The following is a 21,571-nucleotide window of genomic DNA, read 5'->3' as shown; positions in this document are numbered from 1 at the left end:
CTAGTTTTTGATGTAGTGTTTTTGTGAATCCTTTGTTTATGCATTTTGCCTCCAGGTAATTATCTTGTCTCTTTTTCTCCCCAGCGTTGACGGTGAGATGAGCGAGATGCTGCAGTGGCAATCTTTGGAGCGGCAATTTGGAGTTGGTCCTTCTGCTGACCAGCCCTTGTATTTCGATTATTTATTAAAATAATTTTATTTTTTTAATTATGTTTTATTCTTTTTTATAATAAAGTTTTATTTATTGTACATATTCAAACTATCTATCTGTCTGTCATATTCAAACTTCAAAGTCTTTCATATATATATATATATATATATATATATATATATATATATATATATATATATATATATACAGTGCCTTGCGAAAGTATTTGGCCCCCTTGAACTTTGCAACCTTTTGCCACATTTCAGGCTTCAAACATAAAGATATAAAACTGTAATTTTTTTGAAGAATCAACAAGTTGGACACAATCATGAAGTGGAACGAAATTTATTGGATATTTCAAACTTTGTTAACAAATAAAAAACTGAAAAATTGGGCGCGCAAAATTATTCAGCCCCTTTACTTTCAGTGCAGCAAACTCTCTCCAGAAGTTCAGTGAGGATCTCTGAATGATCCAATGTTGACCTAAATGACTAATGATGATAAATAGAATCCACCTGTGTGTAATCAAATCTCCGTATAAATGCACCTGCACTGTGATAGTCTCAGAGGTCCGTTTAAAGCGCAGAGAGCATCATGAAGAACAAGGAACACACCAGGCAGGTCCGAGATACTGTTGTGGAGAAGTTTAAAGCCGGATTTGGATACAAAAAGATTTCCCAAGCTTTAAACATCCCAAGGAGCACTGTGCAAGTGATAATATTGAAATGGAAGGAGTATCAGACCACTGCAAATCTACGAAGACCTGGCCGTCCCTCTAAACTTTCAGCTCATACAAGGAGAAGACTGAGGTGGGAGACTCTGTCCATAGGACAACAATCAGTCGTATACTGCACAAATCTGGCCTTTATGGACGAGTGGCAAGAAGAAAGCCATTTCTTAAAGATATCCATAAAAAGTGTTGTTTAAAGTTTGCCACAAGCCACCTGGGAGACACACCAAACATGTGGAAGAAGGTGCTCTGGTCAGATGAAACCAAAATCTAACTTTTTGGCAACAATGCAAAACGTTATGTTTGGCGTAAAAGCAACACAGCTCATCACCCTGAACACACCATCCCCACTGTCAAACATGGTGGTGGCAGCATCATGGTTTGGGCCTGCTTTTCTTCAGCAGGGACAGGGAAGATGGTTAAAATTGATGGGAAGATGGATGGAGCCAAATACAGGACCATTCTGGAAGACAACCTGATGGAGTCTGCAAAAGACCTGAGACTGGGACGGAGATTTGTCTTCCAACAAGACAATGATCCAAAACATAAAGCAAAATCTACAATGGAATGGTTCACAAATAAACATATCCAGGTGTTAGAATGGCCAAGTCAAAGTGCAGACCTGAATCCAATCGAGAATCTGTGGAAAGAACTGAAAACTGCTGTTCACAAACGCTCTCCATCCAACCTCACTGAGCTCGAGCTGGTTTGCAAAGAGGAATGGGCAAAAATTTCAGTCTCTCGATGTGCAAAACTGATAGAGACATATCCCAAGCGACTTACAGCTGTAATCACAGCAAAAGGTGGCGCTACAAAGTATTAACTTAAGGGGGCTGAATAATTTTGCACGCCCAAGTTTTCAGGGTTTTTTTTGTTAAAAAAGTTTGAAATATCCAATAAATTTCATTCCACTTCATGATTGTGTCCCACTTGTTGTTGATTCTTCACAAAAAATTACAGTTTTATATCTTTATGTTTGAAGCCTGAAATGTGGCAAAAGGTCGAAAAGTTCAAGGGGGCCGAATACTTTCGCAAGGCACTGTATCTATCAGATGTATCTATTTATCTTTATCTATCAATCATATCTATCTATCTATCTGTCTGTCTGTCTGTCTGTCTGTCTGTCTGTCTGTCTGTCTGTCTGTCTAAAATAACTAAAAACAAAATGCCACACTACATCTAGTGACATCAAGTGACTTATATCAAAACCATAATATTACAAATGAATAATGTAACACATAAGGATGATCATAAGCGTGTATAACTTCAATATTGGTAGAAAAGGATCAAGCCAGTCCAAAGCAGGGCACCCTGGTGTGTGGACCTCCACCAATGAGAAGGTACCATGCTCTTACCCGATTGCCTGGACTAATATGTTATCAACACTGAGTCAAACAGGCATCGGGAGAATGAGCTCCCCCAATCTCTGCGCTGTATGGCGGGTCTCCAATCCAATTGTACATCAGATTTTTTTGTTTATAGCGCAAAAAATAAAAATCGCACAGGTGATCAAATACCACCAAAGAAAGCTCTGTTTGTGGGGCAAAAAATTTCATCAATTTAATTTGGGTACAGCATTTCACGACCGCGCAATTGTCCGTTAAAATCACACAGTGCCGAATCGCAAAATAGGGTCTGGTCTTTGAGCAGCCAAATCTTCCAGGGCGGAAGTGGTTAAAGATGTAGCATGTATCAAATTTTTCGACAGAGAAATGTTATTTCATTCTAATCCTCCCTCTCTAAATTGTGTTGCCAGTGCATGCCGTAGTTGCAGATACATATAAAAAAACTCTATTCAGAAACCCAAATTCCTCTTTTAATTCCTGAAATGTCTTCAGTACCCCTATTTTATATATTTGCGATAATCTTATCACTCCCTTCTGTTTCCATTTACTAATATTCTTCAGCCCCCTAAGTTCCTTTAAAGTTTCAGTATCCCATATAGGTGTATAATCTCTAAGACCCGAGTACCCAAATATTGATTTTATTATTTTTCCATATCTTCCCCAGTAGTTTCACTGTTAAGGATATCTCCCACAACCCCCCAAGAGTTTGCCTCCAATGCCTCTATGAGAGATGTATGTGGGGAATAGGCCAATAATGTTTGAGAGCTATAGCAGGTGGCATCATTACCAACTTCCCAACCCCTATCTGTTGTAACTGGGCTGCCAGGAAATAGCTCCAAGGATGGGGAACAGCCAAGCCCCCCTATCTCTCGGCAGCTGTAAAGTTTGCAAGCAAACTCTAGCCTGGTTCTTCCTCCAGATCAATTTCCTAAACAGGCCCTCTATCCTCTTAAACCGCACCCCAGGGATCCATACTTGAGAGTTACGCAAAATATATAAAAGTTGAGGCAACCATATAATTTTAATTAAACTACAGCGACCCACCACTGATAAGAGAAGGTGATTCCACGTCCCACATTTTATTTTAAAAGATTTAATTAGGGGCTCTAAGTTCTTCACAATATATAGTCCAGTGTCAGCTGTTATGACTTTTCCTAGATATTTAAAACTATTAACCACCTGCAGGTGACTAGCGCACTCCGGTAGCTCTTGCTCAACCCATGAAGCCACAAATAGAGATTTTTCCCAGTTGATGGAGAGTTCTGAGAACAGACCAAATCTCTTCACAGTATCCATAACCTCAATCAGTGAATGATTCACATCTTCCAAGAAAAGAAGAAAGTCATCTGCATATAGTGAGATCTTCTCCTCCTCTTTCCCCCTTCTAAATTAAAGCCTCTAATATCCCTCCGCTGTTCTAATAGCTCTAGCCGAGGGCTCCATCGTGATGGCGAAAAGCAGGGATGACAATGGGCACCCCTGCCTCGTCCCCCGGGAAAATGGAAAATATTCTGATGATCTCTCACCAATTCTCACTTTCCCCCTTGGACCAGCATACAACAATCTAACCCATTTTATAAAAATAGGGCCAACATTGAACAGCGTTAGGGCTTGCCACAAGTAATTCCATTCGATGCTGTCAAACTTTTTGACAGCGTGAGTGATAGTATAGCTCGTGATCCCGACTTTCCAGTGGAATTTGTAAGTTTAAGAATCGTTTCCTAATGTTTAACGATGTTGATCTGCCTGGGATAACTCCACATTGATCAGGGCGAATTATATTATTAATTATTTTACCTAGTCTAATCGCTAATACCTTCACTAGTACTTTAACGTCAGTACAAAGTAAAGAGATTGGTTTGTATAATGCGGGTTGATTTAGGTCTTTCCCTTCCTTTGGTATTACTATGATTGTAGCCTCTGTCATTGATACTGGCAGTCTCCCTTTCTCCAATGCCTCATATAGCACCTACAGCAACTCTGGCAACATTATTTCTCCATATTCCCTATATATCTCGCTTGGCAATCCATCTTGCCCTGGTAATTTATTGGGGGGATAATTCTTTTACTGCCTCTTGCAACTCATTAATTGTGACAGGTATTTCTAATGATTCCCTATCTATCTCTGAGAGCTGTGGAATAGGCCGACCCTGTATGAAATCTTCCAAGTCCGTGTCTTCCTCCACTACCCTAGACTTATGTAGGTCTGAGTAACAATCCTTAAAGATGTTCACTATTTCTTCTGGGCACCTGATGACCCTTCCAGCTTGGGTCTTTACAGACATTGCAATAGACCTACTCTCATTCTGAGACCCAGCCAGAAGGGCCAGCATGTGCCCAGTATTTTCTCCCTCTTCATAATGGGCCTGTTTTTTTTTTTTAAAAAACCTTCTATTCTTCGCCTTCTTCAATGATAATGTTTGATATACAGTATCTGCTGTATCTCTGTCCATCTAACTAGATTATCTAGTGAAGGGTCCTCTACATACATTTTTTCCATCTCAGTCACCTTCCACATTATATTTAATTTCCAGTCTCCAGTAGATTTCTGCCTTTTGGATACTTGCTGGATTATCATTCCTCTCAGGTAAGCTTTAAGGGTATCCCACACTACATCATGTATTGATGTTGATCTGTTATACTCCAAAAACTCCTGAAGTGATTCTATCATACTTTCTTTGGGGGAAATTTTTTTTTATTGAGAAGTGTATATATATATTAATACAAACGCAGATAGGGAAAAAGAAAAAAAAAAAAAGAAGAAGAAGCAGGAGCCTCCATATACAGAACATATTACAAATAAGTAAGTAAGCTGTCCCTACACAAGAACACAAATATGAGTAACTCCCATAAAATGTCCTATTGATGAAATACATAAACAGCAAAAGCAGACGACTTGATATTCATAGCTATTCAGTATTCAAGCGGGTTATTGAAACACATCAAATCATATATTTAAACGGAGGCCTTTACAAAAAACAAAAAAGGAAGGGGGAGGAAACAGATTGGGAAAAGAGGAGGGGGGAAAGGGAATCCCTTGGTGTTGCTTCAGCCTTGACCTTCTAGCCTAAGGAAGCTCTAGCCAGGTGCGATGCATATGTACTGGAATGGGTAAATGTTACCCAACCAGACCAGATCCTCCGGGCCAGAGATGCCTGGCCGCGGAGGTCCAAGGTCATGTCCTCCAGATAATAAATACGATCGACCGCACGCAGCCATTCAGATATCGAGGGGACAGCAGACTGCTTCCAATATTTCGGGATTAAGGCTTTGGCCGCATTTAAGAGGTGGGGGGTGATAGATTTACTGTACTGTGCAAGTTGGATTTTAGTGTTGTGAAACAAAACAGTCCACGGATCTTCCGCGATCGGTGAACCCTGAATTAATTCAGCTAGGGATAACACTGTATTCCAAAATGGACGGATCACAGGACAGAACCACCAAATATGCGCATGTGTGGCTCTATACCCGCATCCTCTCCAGCAGGTGTCCGAGAAAGATGGCGCCATCTTCTGTAACTTGGCAGGGGAATAGTGCCATCTAGTAAGAAGTTTATAATTGGCTTCTTCCGTCCTAGCGGAGATTGCTGAACTATGGGACATTTGTAAGATAACCTCCGCCTGTGTCGAGGAGAGAGTACAGTTGAGGTCCAACTCCCACTTTTTGAGGAAAGGTGGAATAGAACTGGGAAGTAATGCTTCTAGAGCTTTATAAAACTGAGATAACAGGCCTTTACCTGGTTCCGGACGTGAAAGGATTTGTTCAATTGGATTCAAAGAATGCGTATGGCGTAAAGGATGAGGGAGTGCTTTCACAAACTGCTGTAGTTGATGATACTTCCAACAGTCCATGAATGTCTTTGAAGCAGAACAGCATATTTTAGAGAATGGGAGTATTCCCTCCGTCCCAGTTATATGGTGGAGAAGAGTAGCTGTGGCCTTGGGAAGCCATTGAGAAAACGAGGGATCCTTATGACCCGGCGGAAAGTATCTATGGCCTAGAATTGGCATTAGTGGTGAGTTGTATGGAATCTTGTGGTGTTTATGAAGCGCGTCCCAGGCACGGATAACCGAACTGGAGAGGGGCGAAGCGGTGTCAGCTAAGCTTCTAAAGGCCGGGGGTATCCAGATTTGGGCATACAACGAGGTAGTCGCCAATTTCTCCTCCAACTGGACCCAAAGATTTTCCTCCGAGAAAAATTTCCAATCGGCTATCCGTACCAGGGAGGCGGCAGCCAGGTATCTCCCAAAGTCAGGCACCGCCAACCCGTCCTGGTTTTTGTCTCGCATCAAAAGCGATAACGCCAGCCGTGGTTGTGAGCGACGCCACACGTATGATCTTACCAAGGAGTTTAAGGTCTTAACAAAATTCCCTGGCACGTTGAACGGGAGCACCTGAAACATAAAGAGCACCCTGGGCAGCACGTTCATTTTGACAACGTTTACCCTACCTATCCAAGAGGTGGCAAGGTGTTGCCAGTTTGTAAAATTAACTCTGATTGAATTAAGTAAAGGAATATAATTAACTCGAGCTAAGTCTTCTACACAGGCAGTGATGTGAACCCCTAAATATTTAAGGGAATTGGGTTGCAAATAAAAGGGAAAGATGGGCGGATAATAGGAACTTCAGCCAGGGGAATGGTAACATTTAAGATCTCCGACTTCGCAAGATTAATTTTGAAATTAGACAGATTACTATATCTATCAAGTTCCGAAAGAAGATTAGGAAGAGAAATCAGGGGTTGTTGTACATAAAAGAGAACATCATCCGCATAAGCTGTGTATTTATGTGACATTGGTCCAACTGTAATGCAATGGATAGAGGGGTTCGCTTGGATTCTGGCAAGGAGGGGCTCTAATGACAGAGCAAAGAGTATCGGAGAAAGCGGGCAGCCTTGCCTAATCCCATTAGAGAGCGTAAAGGGTTCGCTTAGAATATCATTAACTCTAATCTGAGCAGTAGGGGATTTATGAAGGGCATTAATCAATTGTAGCAAACAAGGACCGAGACCAAACGCCTGAAGTGTAGCCGTCAGGAACTCCCAGTCCACATTTTCAAATGCCTTCTCCGCATCCGTAGAAAGCAACAGGGTGGGCTGGGAGTGCCGACGGACAAAGGACAAAAGGGAAATGGTTCTTTGGGGGAAATTAACTGTAGCCAAAAAGGGTTAACCTTCCATTCCCTCCTGTCTCCTGTTTTACCCAACTTTAATGTCAGAACCAAGGAGGAGTGGTCCGACAGCCCCCTAGCCTCATATCTAATGTTTGTTACTAAAGGAACAAGAGCATCATTTCCTATTGCCATATCTATTCTAGAAAGTGACAAATAGGTACTAGAATAACACGAGTAGACCTGGGCTGTTGGATAACGTTCCCGCCAGATATCCCTCAGTCCCACTTCCTTAAATAACCTGTACAGCAATGTATAGGGGTTCTGTTCTAATCTCTTTCCTAGTGGAAATCTATCCATCTGAGTGTTCATAACCATATTAAAATCTCCAATCATTAAAACTGGCACCACTTGGTTTGTCAACTACAAAATCTAGCAAATGATTATTTACCTCCATTCTAAAAGGGGGGGGGGGGGGATGTACACATTCACCAGCACGCATGACCTCTTGGCCAACAAGCAATATATAAATATGTACCATCCTCCCTCATCTATTTTATTTTGACTACAGGAGAACCCCACCGATCTATGTATTAAAATACTCGTTCCTCTTGAATATGATGTATACACTGAATGATACTGACATGGAAATCCTCCATGTTTCAAATGTGTTGTTGTTCCTTTAGTTAAGTGTTTCCTGCAGGCAAATCACTGATGCCTTAAGAATTGAAATAATCTTAAATAGGGCTATTTTTTTTAGCGGCTCTCCCAATCCTCTTACATTCCATGAGCAGATTGTTACTTCACCACCCATCCTATTTCTAAGTGATAAGAAAAAAAAAGAGAATTTTTTTTTTTTTTTTTTTGTGTATGTGACTTGTATACTCTCCCACATAGTGCCCAGGTATAAACAGTATATTCCCTGTAAAAAATAGCTTTAAAAAATCCCCACTGGGGAGTAAATTGTGGTTCCATACTTCTCTCGTGTAAGTGCTAGGATTACTTGTTACAAAAATACCTTGTGTCAGTGTCAAAAAAAAAATGCTTATGACTCTCTAATAAACTTACTCTTAAGGCCTCATGCACACTGGTCATTCTAAAACGCCAGTAGCTTTGTAGTGAGTTTTTCAGCGTTTTTTAGGTTTTTTTGCATTTGGCGTTGTGACAGTATTCACCGTCACTGGAATTTAAAGACGGATAAGTCATGGGGCTAATGGAGTCTTGCCTCTATCCTGGAAGCTAAACCTTTATTCCTGTAAACTGTAAGGTACAGGAAGTCCACTCCTAATACGGTCATTCCAGGAACTGGTAGAGACAGCATGGCTGCTAATCATTGAAGTGCTTTTGTCTAAAATAGGGTCTGAGACACCTTTTCCATTCACCTATTGTTAACTGTGCTAATGAGCCCACCTGTCTGTCTGTCTGCTTTAAGAGAAACTTATAGGAATGTTGATTAGATGCTAAGGGGGAGGGGGGATTGTACCACATTGTATATTTTGTACACTGTATGAGAGTGTAAAACTCTGTTCCTATTGGATGGTGAATATTATGTTCAGTCTTCAACAAGGTCCATCTGGGTGGTAACTTTGTGGGTGAAAACTGTATATAAGTCGTGTTCAATAAAGTTGTGCTGAGTTCATTCAACCTCAATCTAGAGTTCTGTCTCTTATTGGGGTAATCTGCTGCAGGGATTGCTATGGTCTTCCATACTCCCTTAGAGAATCACTAAGCTCTTGTAAGAGCTTGTGTAAGAGCTTGTTCTGCTACAGTCTCTGGAGAAAGAGAGGTTCACCCACAGGAACCTGGAGCCTTGTCGTAGGTCCAGGGTGGGTAGGAGGCTGCAAGACCCTAACCAAGCTGCGGCGGTTCGTGGGGTCTGAAGTGCTTACGGTGTCTGGTGGAGTGCTTGGAGCCCCTTGGGAAGCACTAGGAGCATCTGTCAATGGAGGTACCCGGTCAGGGGTGCCCTGTTCCGTTACATTGGTGACAGCGGTGGGATGGTTCTTTTCCCCTAGAGGAGCATCTGTCAACAGAGGTACCCGGTCAGGGGTGCCCTGTTCCGTTACATTGGTGGCAAGCGGTGGGATGGCGTCCTAGTGTGAGGAGAAGCAGCTCGGAGACACCGGTAATGTTATGGAGCGAGATAACACCCGTGCAGCGTCCCCTTATGAGGAGGAGTTTCTCTGGAGGTTGCAGCAACACTTGGTCCAACAGGATGGGCCTGTATCAGAGGAAGCCATACTGGACTGGAGAGATTTCACTCGAAAGGAAATGTGGTATGAGGCCTTAGACGATGCGCAGTGGAGGCGGAGATAGAACCTTCCCAGCGAAGAACAGCGGTTCCAGGTATACGTTGCCCTGCGGTTACCTTTCTTAGGACAGCAACCCCTGGATGAGTGGGTGACAGAGCTCTGGAACCTGATTTGGAAGGAGTTGTGGCTGGATGAAGCTTACCGGGCACTAAAGTGGTACGCCACCCGGCACGACCACTGGATGGCTGACAACAATATGCCGGAAGGTGAGGACTATAGTGGGCCGGGCTTGCTGTGGGAGGCCTTTGAAGAGAGGGACTTTGGATGTCCAGCAGAGTTTCGGCGCTGGGAAATTCAGGACACCAGGGAAGCCCTACTGGGTCTCCCCAAAGCGGATGAATTGGGGTCAGACCTGATTCATCTGGTCACAATGGAGTGGGAACTGGAGCAGGACTACCTACGCCTGCTCTGCTCCATTCCACCCCAATCTACCCTGCAAGCAGAGTCCTGGGTGGCAGATCCAGACCCACAACCCTTCAGTTGGAGAGACAGTACAGACTGGGGGTATTGTGAAGACCCACCGATGGCAGGTGGAGATGGGACCGAGGTCTCTCTACCGGCCCTACAGGGAGGCTGGGCAGCCGGCCCAGATCCCCAGCTACAGCAGGAGTTACAGGGAGCCGAAGGTGTCGTCCTTCCTTCCAAACAGCAGTGTACCTTCCAGGGAGAGGAGAAAACTATTCCTTCTTCCCAACCACAGGGAGACAACAGCCCTGACCCCAATGGTACAGATAGGACCGCGGTCTCTGTACCAGACCTACAGGGATGCTGGACGGCCGGTCCAGATCCCCAACCTACCCCGCAGGAATACAAGGAGGAGGAGGTAAGCGATCCCTCCTCTCTACAGCAGACCCCCAACCAGGTCCTTGGGGTAGTATTCGCCAACCCCAACCCAGCAGAAGAGCTGGCAACAGGGCAGAGTGTTACCAACCTCTGCCCAGCACCCACAAAAGCTACAGTCCTCATTTTACACCCCAGGGATGCTGGACAGTCGGCCAAGATTCCCAAAAGCATGAGGAAGTAAGCCCATCCACCCTGTCCTCTCTCCAGCCTACCTTAGAGAGGTTGGAAAGTGATTCTCTCAGCCTACTAGGCTCCTCTTATGTCTAAATCACCCTGTGTCTTTTAGGGACACAGGGTGCCCAAGAAGCCCAGTCTGGCCTGCCCAAACCAGACTTTCACAGACTGATCGGCTATGAGAGCTCCATGCGCCTTGCCAAGACAAACTTACAAACTATGTGGAACTTTGTCAAGGAAGCTGCCATGATGGATTGACTCTTTGGGACATGTTACCCGACTAACTCAGGCACAGACCAATTGGAGGTCTAGTGCCTGGATTAGTCTACCTTTGGGGGGAAGATATGTGACAGTATTCACCGTCACTGGAATTTAAAGACGGATAAGTCATGGGGCTAATGGAGTCTTGCCTCTATCCTGGAAGCTAAACCTTTATTCCTGTAAACTGTAAGGTACAGGAAGTCCACTCCTAATATGGTCATTCCAGGAACTGGTAGAGACAGCATGGCTGCTAATCATTGAAGTGCTTTTGTCTAAAATAGGGTCTGAGACACCTTTTCCATTCACCTATTGTTAACTGTGCTAATGAGCCCACCTGTCTGTCTGTCTGTCTGCTTTAAGAGAAACTTATAGGAATGTTGATTAGATGCTAAGGGGGAGGGGGGATTGTACCACATTGTATATTTTGTACACTGTATGAGAGTGTAAAACTCTGTTCCTATTGGATGGTGAATATTATGTTCAGTCTTCAACAAGGTCCATCTGGGTGGTAACTTTGTGGGTGAAAACTGTATATAAGTCGTGTTCAATAAAGTTGTGCTGAGTTCATTCAAACTCAATCTAGAGTTCTGTCTCTTATTGGGGGAATCTGCTGCAGGGATTGCTATGGTCTTCCATACTCCCTTAGAGAATCACTAAGCTCTTGTAAGAGCTTGTGTAAGAGCTTGTTCTGCTACACTCTCTGGGGAAAGAGAGGTTCACCCACAGGAACCTGGAGCCTTGTCGTAGGTCCAGGGTGGGTAGGAGGCTGCAAGACCCTAACCAAGCTGCGGCGGTTCGTGGGGTCTGAAGTGCTTACGGTGTCTGGTGGAGTGCTTGGAGCCCCTCGGGAAGCACTAGGAGCATCTGTCAACGGAGGTACCCGGTCAGGGGTTCCCTGTTCCGTTACAGGCGTTTTTCAGCGTTTTTTTTTTCCGTTAGCGTTTTTTGGCGTTTTTAGCTAAAAATCACCTCTCTGATATTTTAGTAACTCCGACTTTCCCACAATTCAATGCTTGCCAGAATTGCATTGCATGGGTGTTCACACCCATGCGATAAGATTTAGGTGTGGGGAATAAAGGGTCCTACAACATTTTGGTGCAAATGTGATGCAATTTGAGCCATACAAAATATATGGCTCAAATCGCATTGCACAGACATCACATATGATGTGCACAGGAATGCGGTGCCTTTTTGGTGCAAATCACATGCGGTGTTCAGCATGCACCAGTGTGAACCCAGGCTATCTTCCATGAATGACACCTCCAAACAGAACCCAGGCTTAAAAAAAGTAATGGAATAAAAAATGTAAAAAAACGCCAGTTAGCATAATTTTTTGGCGTTTATCGCCATTTATTGATGTTAGAGCATTTTTACAGCGGAAAAACGCCATTCAAAACCCACTAGTTTTTGGGGTTATTTACAGCCAGAAACGGCTCCTGCCAAAAACTGCTGATAACAGCCTATGTGTGCATGGACACATAAGATAACATGCTGGGGAGTTTATTGGCTGTAGAAAAAAATGTCTGATGCCAAAAACAGCAGCTGTAAAAATGTCCAATGTGCATGAGGCCTAACTCATATCTCCAATCCTGTCCTCCAATAAAAAAAAAAAATGTTTGTTACAAAACCAATATAGAAACAGGACCTGTGTGTCCCCAACTCAGGGTCTATATACTTATCACAATTTTTATATAGACTGCTCATTCCTTTCTAACCAAGCTGTTACTGCAGCAGGTGTATCAAAGAACTGAACTACTCCTTGTGCAGCGACTCTCAGTCATGCTGGATAAAGCATAGCATATTGTATGTTTAACTGCCGCAGCCGCCTCCTGATATCTATAAATCTCACTCTTCGTTTCTAGGGAAACTATTTTTTTATTTTATTTTTAATGAAGGACTTGCCAAAAACTTTGTTCTGTGTTTTTTACTTTTTTACACTTTTTTGGTAAATGGGTAGGGTTACAATGTACCCGATACCCATTCACATAGGAGGGGGGTTATTTAAATAATGAATTAAAAATACTCACAAATGAGTTCTTGGTAAAAAAGCACATCAGACAAAGTATAAAATCCTCAGCATCGAGATTGGAATTGGATCATCCCCCAAAGCTGTGCAGGCTTACGCGTTTCGAGGCTACGCCTCTTCTTCAGAGCCTGGAGAGCATGTCTAGACCCATGCCTTATATAATGGACAATGACTCAGTAGATCAGATACAATTAGGTGGGGCCCCTCCCTTTCCAGGGCGTGTGCATGCGGTCCCCGCCCACAAACTCCCATCTACTATTAATAGAATCATAACCCCAGAGGCAGGGGAGGGCACAATTGTAGAAAATACTATAGGTTAGATCTCAGTGGTTAGATTTCTATAGGCATTTCTATAGGAGTGAAGATATGCAAGGCATGCTTTGGTATCTGTCACTAACCTATCAATAGCAGATCCTTTAACCGGTTGCCGACCGCCGCACGACTATATACTGCGGCGGTCAGCCCCGGCCAGGCAGAGTGACGTATCGGTACGTCACTCGCCTGTCACTGACTTGCGAGCCTATAGCGAGCGGGCGCGCGCCCGCCGAGGCGCGCGCCCGCCGCGGCTCGTTCACAGGCAAGTCAGTGCGTGTGACCGGCGGACTCGATGTCCGCCGGCCACACTACGATCGCTCCTGTGAAGGGAGAAAGACAGAGCAGCTTGTGTAAACAAGCTGCCTGTCAGTTCTCCCTGTGTAAAAGTAAAGATCTGACCGTTCTACTATGTAGAACGGTTGATCTTTGCTTTTACACCAATAGCAATGTCCCTACACAGTAGAAAGCACGCCCCTAGGACACACTTAACCCCTCCCTTCCCAATAAAGTTAACCCCTTCCCTGCCAGTGTCATTTTTGCAGTAACAGTGCATATGTATAGCACTGATTACTGCAGTAATGTCACTGGTAACCCCAAAAGTGTCAAAAATGTCAGTCAAGGGTCCGATCTGTCCGCCGCAATGTCGCAGTACCGAAAAAAAAATCGCAGATCGCCGCCATTACGCGTTAAAAAAAAAAACACCAAAAATGACAAAAATCTTTCTCTTTGTTAGTAAATGCGATAACTTTTGCGCAAACCAATCAAAATACGCTTTTTGCGATTTTTTTTACCAAACATAGGTAGCATAAAACAAATTGGCCGAAAAATGTTAAAAAATTTTGATTTTTACTTTTTTTTTTGGGGAATTTCATATAAAAAAATGTGAAAAATATTGTTATTTTTGCAAAATTTACGCTCTTTTTTTGTTTATAGCGCGTGATCAAAAAATCGCACAGGTGATCAAATACCACCAAAAGAAAGCTCTGTTTGTGGGAAAAAAAGGACGCCAAATTCGTTTAGGTACAGCGTCGCACGACCGCGCAATTGTCCGTTAAAGTCACGCAGTAAAAAATCGCAAAAAAACCCCTGGTCCTTTAGCAGCCAAATCCTCCGGGGCTTAAGTGGTTAAGTCCTGTAAGTTGTGAGGTGGGGCTTCCATAAATCAGACCTTTTTTTCCAGTACATCCCACATACAGTATGCTCGATTGGTTTGAGATCTGGAGCATTTGGAGGCCAAGTCAGCACCTCAAACTTATTGTGTTCCTCAAGCCATTCACGAACCATTTTTGCAGTGTGGCAGGGCACATTATCCTGCTGAAAGAGGCCACTGCCATCAGGGAATACAGTTTCCAAGAAGGGGTGTATGTGGTCAGCAACTAAGAAAGATGGAAAAATCTCCAAAAGACATCAAATTACAGATTAGACATTCTTATAATATGTAAACAAAAGTTAGATTTTATTTCCATCACTGACACTTTCAAAATTACAGAAAACAAAAAAATGGCGTCTTCAAAAGTTTGGGCATCCTGCAGAATTTATAGCATGCACTGCCCCATTTGCAAGGCTGAAACCTGCCAGTGTCATGGATTGTTCTCAATCATCGTCTGGGAAGAACAGGTGATGTTAATCTCATAGGTTTTAAATGCCCAGACTCATCTGACCTTGCCCCAACAATCAGCACCATGGGATCTTCTAAGCAGTTGTCTAGAAAACTGAAACTGAAAATAGTTGACGCTCACAAAGCTGGAGAAGGCTATAAGAAGATAGCAAAGAGTTTTCAGATGTCAATATCCTCTGTTCGGAATGTAATTAAGAAATGGCAGTCATCAGGAACAGTGGAACTTAAAGCAAGATCTGGATGACCAAGAAAAATATCAGACAGAACAGCTTGCAGGATTGTGAGAAAAACAATTCAAAACCCACGTTTGACTGCCCGATCCCTCCAGAAAGATCTGGCAGACACTGGAGTTGTGGTACACTATTCCACTATAAAGAGATACTTGTACAAATATGGTCTTCATGGAAAAGTCATCAGAAGAAAACCTCTTCTACATCCTCACCACAAAAATCAGTGTTTCAACTTTGCAAACGAACATATAGACAAGCCTGATGCATTTTGGAAACAAGTTCTGTGGACCGATGAGGTTAAAATTGAACTTTTTGGCCGGAATGAGCAAAGGTACGTTTGGAGAAGAAGGGGAACAGAATTTAATGAAAAGAACCTCTGTCCAACTGTTAAGCATGGGGGTGGATCAATCATGCTTTGGGGTTGTATTGCAGCCAGTGGCACAGGGAACATCTCACGTCATGAGTAGAAGGAAAAATGGATTCAATAAAATTCCAGCAAATTTTGGATGGTAACTTGATGCCATCTGTGAAAAAGCTAAAGTTAAAGAGAGGATAGCTTCTACAAATGGATAATGATCCTAAACACACCTCGAAATCCACGGGTGATTACATCAAGAGGCATAAACTGAAGGTTTTGCCATGGCCTTCATGATCTCCTGACCTCAACATAATTGAAAATCTATGGATAGACCTTAAAAGAGCAGTGCGTGACAGACAGCCCAGAAATCTCAAAGAACTGGATGACTTTTGTAAGGAAGAATGGGCAAATATACCTTAAACAAGAATTGAAAGACTCTTGGCTGGCTACAAAAAGCGTTTACAAGCTGTGATAATTGCAAAAGGGGGCAGTACAAGATATTAACTCTGCAGGGTGCCCAAACGTTTGCAGACGCAATGTTTTTGTTTTCTGTTATTTTGAAAGTGTAAATGATGGAAATAAAATCTAACTTGTGTTGACATATTATAAGAATGCCTCATCTGTAATTTGATGCCTTTTGGAGATTTTTCCATCTTTCCTTGGCTTCTTTATGCACATTAATACAAATTTTTACCTGGGGTGCCCAAACTTTCGATTCCCACTGTAGGTGGTACATGTCAAGTAGCATCCATAAGAATGGCAGAACCCAAGGTTTCCTAGAAGAACATTGCCAAAGCATCACACTTACTTCTTCCTATACTTCACCATGGCATCTCTTCCCCAGGTAAGGGATGCACATGTATCCTGCCATCTACATGATGTAAAACTGTTGTATCCAAACTGTAGCCCAGGGGCTGGATGCGGCCATTTGCCTGCTTTTATCTGGCCCTTGGGCAGTATTTCCTTTACTGACACCAACGAATGGAAATAGTTCCTCCCATTGACACCAACAATGGGGCCCAATGACACCAATGATGGAGGAACATTCCTCCCAATGACACCAAGATGGGTCACAATTCCTCCCATTGACACCAATGTTGGGGCACAATTTCTCTCAATGACACCAATGATGGGGAACAATTCCTCCCAATGACACAAACGATGAGGCACAACTCCTACCAATGACATCAAGGATTCAGTGATCATAAAGTTGAGACTGATCGGTACATACTTTCTTTTAATTTTGATCATGATGGCTTACAGGCTTATAGCTAGTGAAAACCCAAGATGCAATATCTCAGAAAATCAGAATATTACATTAGACCAAAAAAAATAATTTTTACTACAGAAATGTTGGCTTACGGAAAAGTTTGTCCATGTACAGTATAGTATGCACTATATTAATACTTGGCCGGGGCTCCTTTTGCATGAATTACTGCATCAATGCGGGAGGAGGGCATAGAGGTGATCAGCCTATGGCACTGCTAAGGTGTTATGGAAGCCCAGGTTACGTTAATAGTGGCTTTCAGTCAATCTGCATTGTTGGGTCTGGTGTCTTTCATTTTTCTCTTGACAATACCCTAAAGATTCTCTATGGGGTTTAGTATTAGTATTATATCATTCGCACCACTGGAGTGTACAATTATTGAATATATTATGTATAGAAGGGAAAGCTGCTAGTTCAAACGTTAGGTGTAATTGATAAAGATTGTGGGGGAAAACTGCGCTAAACCCAGTAGTGGAGGGCGTTAGAATCCTACCACATGTATTATGTGACAATAAAATGTGCAAAAAATCAATATGGTGGTGCTCAGGTATTGCTACCTTGTGCCATGCAGTGAGAAGATATATATGCAAAAATGTAATAAAATATGTCACAAAGAACAATGTATTATATAAATAACATCAATAAAAGATCAATAAGAGAAGATTATGAATAGTATTAAATACTCAGATAATAAAGTGCAATGTGAAATTATCAACTAACGTGCTTGCATATAATCACAAGTTGAAATAATAAAGTCCATAATTATAGTGCAAATATTAAATGGTGCAAATAGTGCATAAAGTCCTCCTGTGCAAATTAATAGCAGGTGCTAGTGCATACACATATGCAGTAGTGGTGTGACCCTCCACTTCACCTCTGGTGGTAAATGGTAAGATGGCCCACTTACCAGATCAAGTGGATTCCTGTTGGCATACGCCAGCAGAAATAAGTACAGGCTTGGGTGTTTACTCGGATGATTCCGGTTTCCTGGGCATACACGGGGGTCCACGGCTTGCGCCTGTATGCACTCAGGATATGGGAGAAGTAAAGAGGCTCCTCATAGTGAAGACGGTATTAAAAAATGTTCCTCTTTATTGAAAAGTTTTCACGCAATCACATTGAAAAACTAGATAAAAAACAAACTGGTACCCTTAATAGATATCCTTGCAGACTAAATGCCTTGCGGCTGTCCTTGGTGTCTGCTAGTAGAAACCGCGCCATACCCGGAAGTGGGGAGATGGCGTGCGGGTTCAACTGCGGGCCCAGAGCAAGGCAGCGTTGCAACTTGATGCGTTTCGTCATAGAAATGACGCCATCGGAAGTTGAGAAAGAGAAATCTAAAGAGAAAGAGAAATCTAAATCAAAACAATATTTGATGTGAGAATTCCTTTGGCTTCAAACCAGCATCAATTCTTCTAGGTTCACACAGTTTGTGAAGGAACTCAACAGGTAAGTTTTTCCAAACATCTTGGAGAACCACAGATCTTCTGTGGATGTAGGCTGCCTCAAATCCTTCTGTTTCTTTATGTAATCCCAGACAGACTCCATGGTGGGAAGATCAGGGCTCTGTGTGGGCCAAACTTCACTTCCAGGACTCCTTGTTCTTCTTTACATGGAAGATAGTTCTTAATGACATTGGCTGTGTATTTTGGGTCATTGTCCTGCTGCAGGAAAAACATTGGGGCCAATCACACGCCTTCCTGATGGTATGGCATGATGGAGAAGTATCTGCCTGTATTTCTGTTTAGTGTAAAATTTTGTCTCGTCTTAACTCCACAAAACTGTTGCAGTTGACTGCCCTGGGATTGCAAAAGACTTTGTTAAACGGAGACAGCCAGAGTTGCTTCTAATTGTTGATTGCCCCCAGTACCTTTTCCTAGCCCAGAAATCTTAGTGTAAAATCAGAGGAAGTATTGACACTATTTATATTCTTTGTGTCACCGATAGTAAACCAGAGAGATAATTATTTTGCATCTTCTTCATAACTGACTGATTCTGAAGTGTGCTTTTTCATCCGGTGATGGAAATAATGGTGATACGCATCATGTACCTTGGTTTCCTCCATTTAGAAATGTTTTTGTACAGCCTGAGAACTAAGATTTATCACTGTGGCGCACTTTTGGTGGTGGAACCACTGTAGAAATGAAACGTAAGTACATGTGTAAATGTAGCTTTCACATTGTGCCTTTTTCTGTATTCTATAAGACTTTTTCTTGCAGATCTGATTAATATTTTTGTCCCCATAATGTGCTGTTAAACGTTGATTCAGTGTATAATATTTGAATCTGTTTATCTTATGTAGTTATTGAATGTATGTGAATGAGTGATAAACCTTGCACTGTCTTCTCATTTTGTAGTTATATAATTTTGCATCCAATTTTTATTACAGGACACATTATTAATGATTAAATAAAATCTAGGTAGAAACATATCCTTTACTGCATAACAAAAATGAAGGCAGTTTATTTAGTAACTTTCAGTTGAAAACAAAGAAAATTAGGACAGCAGTGAAGGTTTTTGTACTGTGTGCATAGAGGAAGTATCTGCTGTGATACATTTTTTGGCTTTAGAACTACTGTGTAGGTCAGGTCATGTAAGTACAAATAATTTGGTATTTATTGCCTCGTTAGATTTATCATAATTATGTTTTTCATGTTCTCAACATATCTTTACTAGGCTTTGTTAAAATAAAGAAAAATTGCTTTAGAATTATTTTCTTTGAGTATCTACATAATTATCACTGTGTTTAGTTCAATACAGCCTAGACTTTTGTACAATATGCATAGGGGAATAGCTACTTTTTTTTTATAGAGGTTATAGGTGTTGGTCAAAACAACCTCAACCAGGGTTCTGTGGAACCCTGGGGTTCCTCCAGAGATTGCTAGAGGTTACTTAAGCTGTGGCTAGTGAACCTCCCACCCAATTGTTTCTGCATAGTTCCATGTCCAATGTCACTCTTGGTGGAGCCAGGAGGAGACCAATCATTTTTTAGTTGTCTGTAAGGGTGGCATTATGACCAACATCATGAAGAAAGTATTCATCCCATTGACCACCAATGTAAGGAGGGCTTTCTTTCCATTTTTCCCTACTGTAATTGAGGCACTCTTACCACCATTGTAAGGGGGGCTTCTTTCCATTGACCACCACTGTAGGGGGGCATTTTTTCCACTGACCCCTTATTAGTTAGTTTTTGCAGGGGTTCCCTAAGACCTGAAAATTATTTCAAGGGTTCCTCAGGGGTAAAATGATTGAGAAAGGCTGTAGAGATTAAACGTAAGTAAAAAAAAAAATGTAGTAAAGTATTGTTAAAAAGTTTTCTTTATTATTAAAAATAGTGGCATTATTTGTTAGAATATGACATTAGTAATTGGGTATTTCTAAAGTTAAGTGAATGAAAATGTTACTATTTTCTTGGACAGACTTGAAACGTAAGTTTATACCTTTAAAAAATGTTTTTTTAGTATTATATATAGGCCAAAATAAAAATGCTGACATTCTAGTAGTCAAGGTAGCTAATTGCAGTGGAGGATTTTGTACAGAGTGTATAGGGGAAGTATCTACTGTGGTACACTTTTGGTGGTGAAACTACTGTAGAGATTAAACGTAAGTTAAAAAAAAAAAAAAAAGTTGAGTGGTTTATTAATAAAACATTTTCTATAATATTAATTATATATATTTTTTTTACAATATGACATCAATAGTTGAATAACTGAGTATTTCTAAATTGAAAATGAAATTGAAATTGAGTGAAAATGTTACTATTTTCTTGGACATGAAATCAGATTGACTTGAAAAGTAAGTTTATACCTTTTAAAAAAGGTTTTTAGTATTTTATACAAGTCAGAATAAAAATGTTGACTTTCTAAGAGTCAAGGTAGCTAATTGCAGTGAAGGTTTTTGTACAGTGTGTATAGGGGAAGTAACTACTGTGGTACAGTTTTGGTGGTGGAACTACTGTAGAGATAAAACGTAAGTAAGGAAAAGAAATAGTTGAGTAATTATATATATTTTTTTTATCAAATAGCAGTTTCATTATTTGTTAGAATTTTAGATTTTGTTTTTTTAAATAATTGAGTATTTCAAAAGGTAAGTGATTATAAGTTAAGTGAAAATGTTACAACTCTCTTGGATATGAAATAAGATTGACTTGAGTAGGTCTATAACTTTAAGAAATGTATTTATTATTATATAAGTTCAAACAAAAACATTGACATTCTAATGGTCCAGGTAGCTAATTGCAGTGGAGGTTTTTGTACAGTGTGTATAGGGAAAGTATCTACTGTGGTTCACTTTTGGTGGTGGAACTACTGTAGAGTTTAAACGTAAGTAAAAAAAAAAAAGTAATTGAGTAATAAGGTATTGGTAAAATGTTTTATTTGGTATTTTATCAAATATCAGTGAAGGTTTTTGTACACTATGTATAGGGGAAGTAATTACAGTGGTACACTTTTGGAGGTGGAACTACTTTGGAGATAAAACGTAAGTAAAGAAAGAAAAAATAGTTGAATAATTATAAATTGGTAACAAATTTTATTTAATATTTTTCAAATATCAGTGGCATTATTTATTAGAATATGACAGTCATTGAATAATGGAGTATTTGTAAAGGGAAGTGAATGAAAATGTTACTGTGGTACTATCTTGGACATGAATTAAGATGGACTTAAAAAGTAAGTTTATAAGTTTCAAAATAATGTATTTAACATGTTGTATGAATCAAAAAAAAGGTAAATTTTAGGGGTGAATTGGTCATCAATATTATTTGTTTATTAACTAATATTTTTTTCCAATTTTGACCAGGTGTTTTTTCTTTTTTTTTTAATTATACTAT

At 41.2% G+C, this 21,571-nt stretch overlaps 1 gene segment (V, D, J or C); it reads left to right on the top strand.

Annotated features, from left to right (window-relative positions):
• LOC309555263 (immunoglobulin kappa light chain-like) overlaps positions 1-21,571 on the top strand; it is a 589,331-nt gene that overhangs the window by 564,916 nt on the left and 2,844 nt on the right. Inside the window, exon 3 of the V gene segment in view lies at positions 18,839-18,889.

Source organism: Pelophylax lessonae (genome assembly GCF_965119305.1).
Source record: "Pelophylax lessonae genome assembly, chromosome: 1".
Classification (NCBI taxonomy): Eukaryota; Metazoa; Chordata; class Amphibia; order Anura; family Ranidae; genus Pelophylax; species Pelophylax lessonae.
This window is presented reverse-complemented; position numbering and strand designations above follow the sequence as displayed.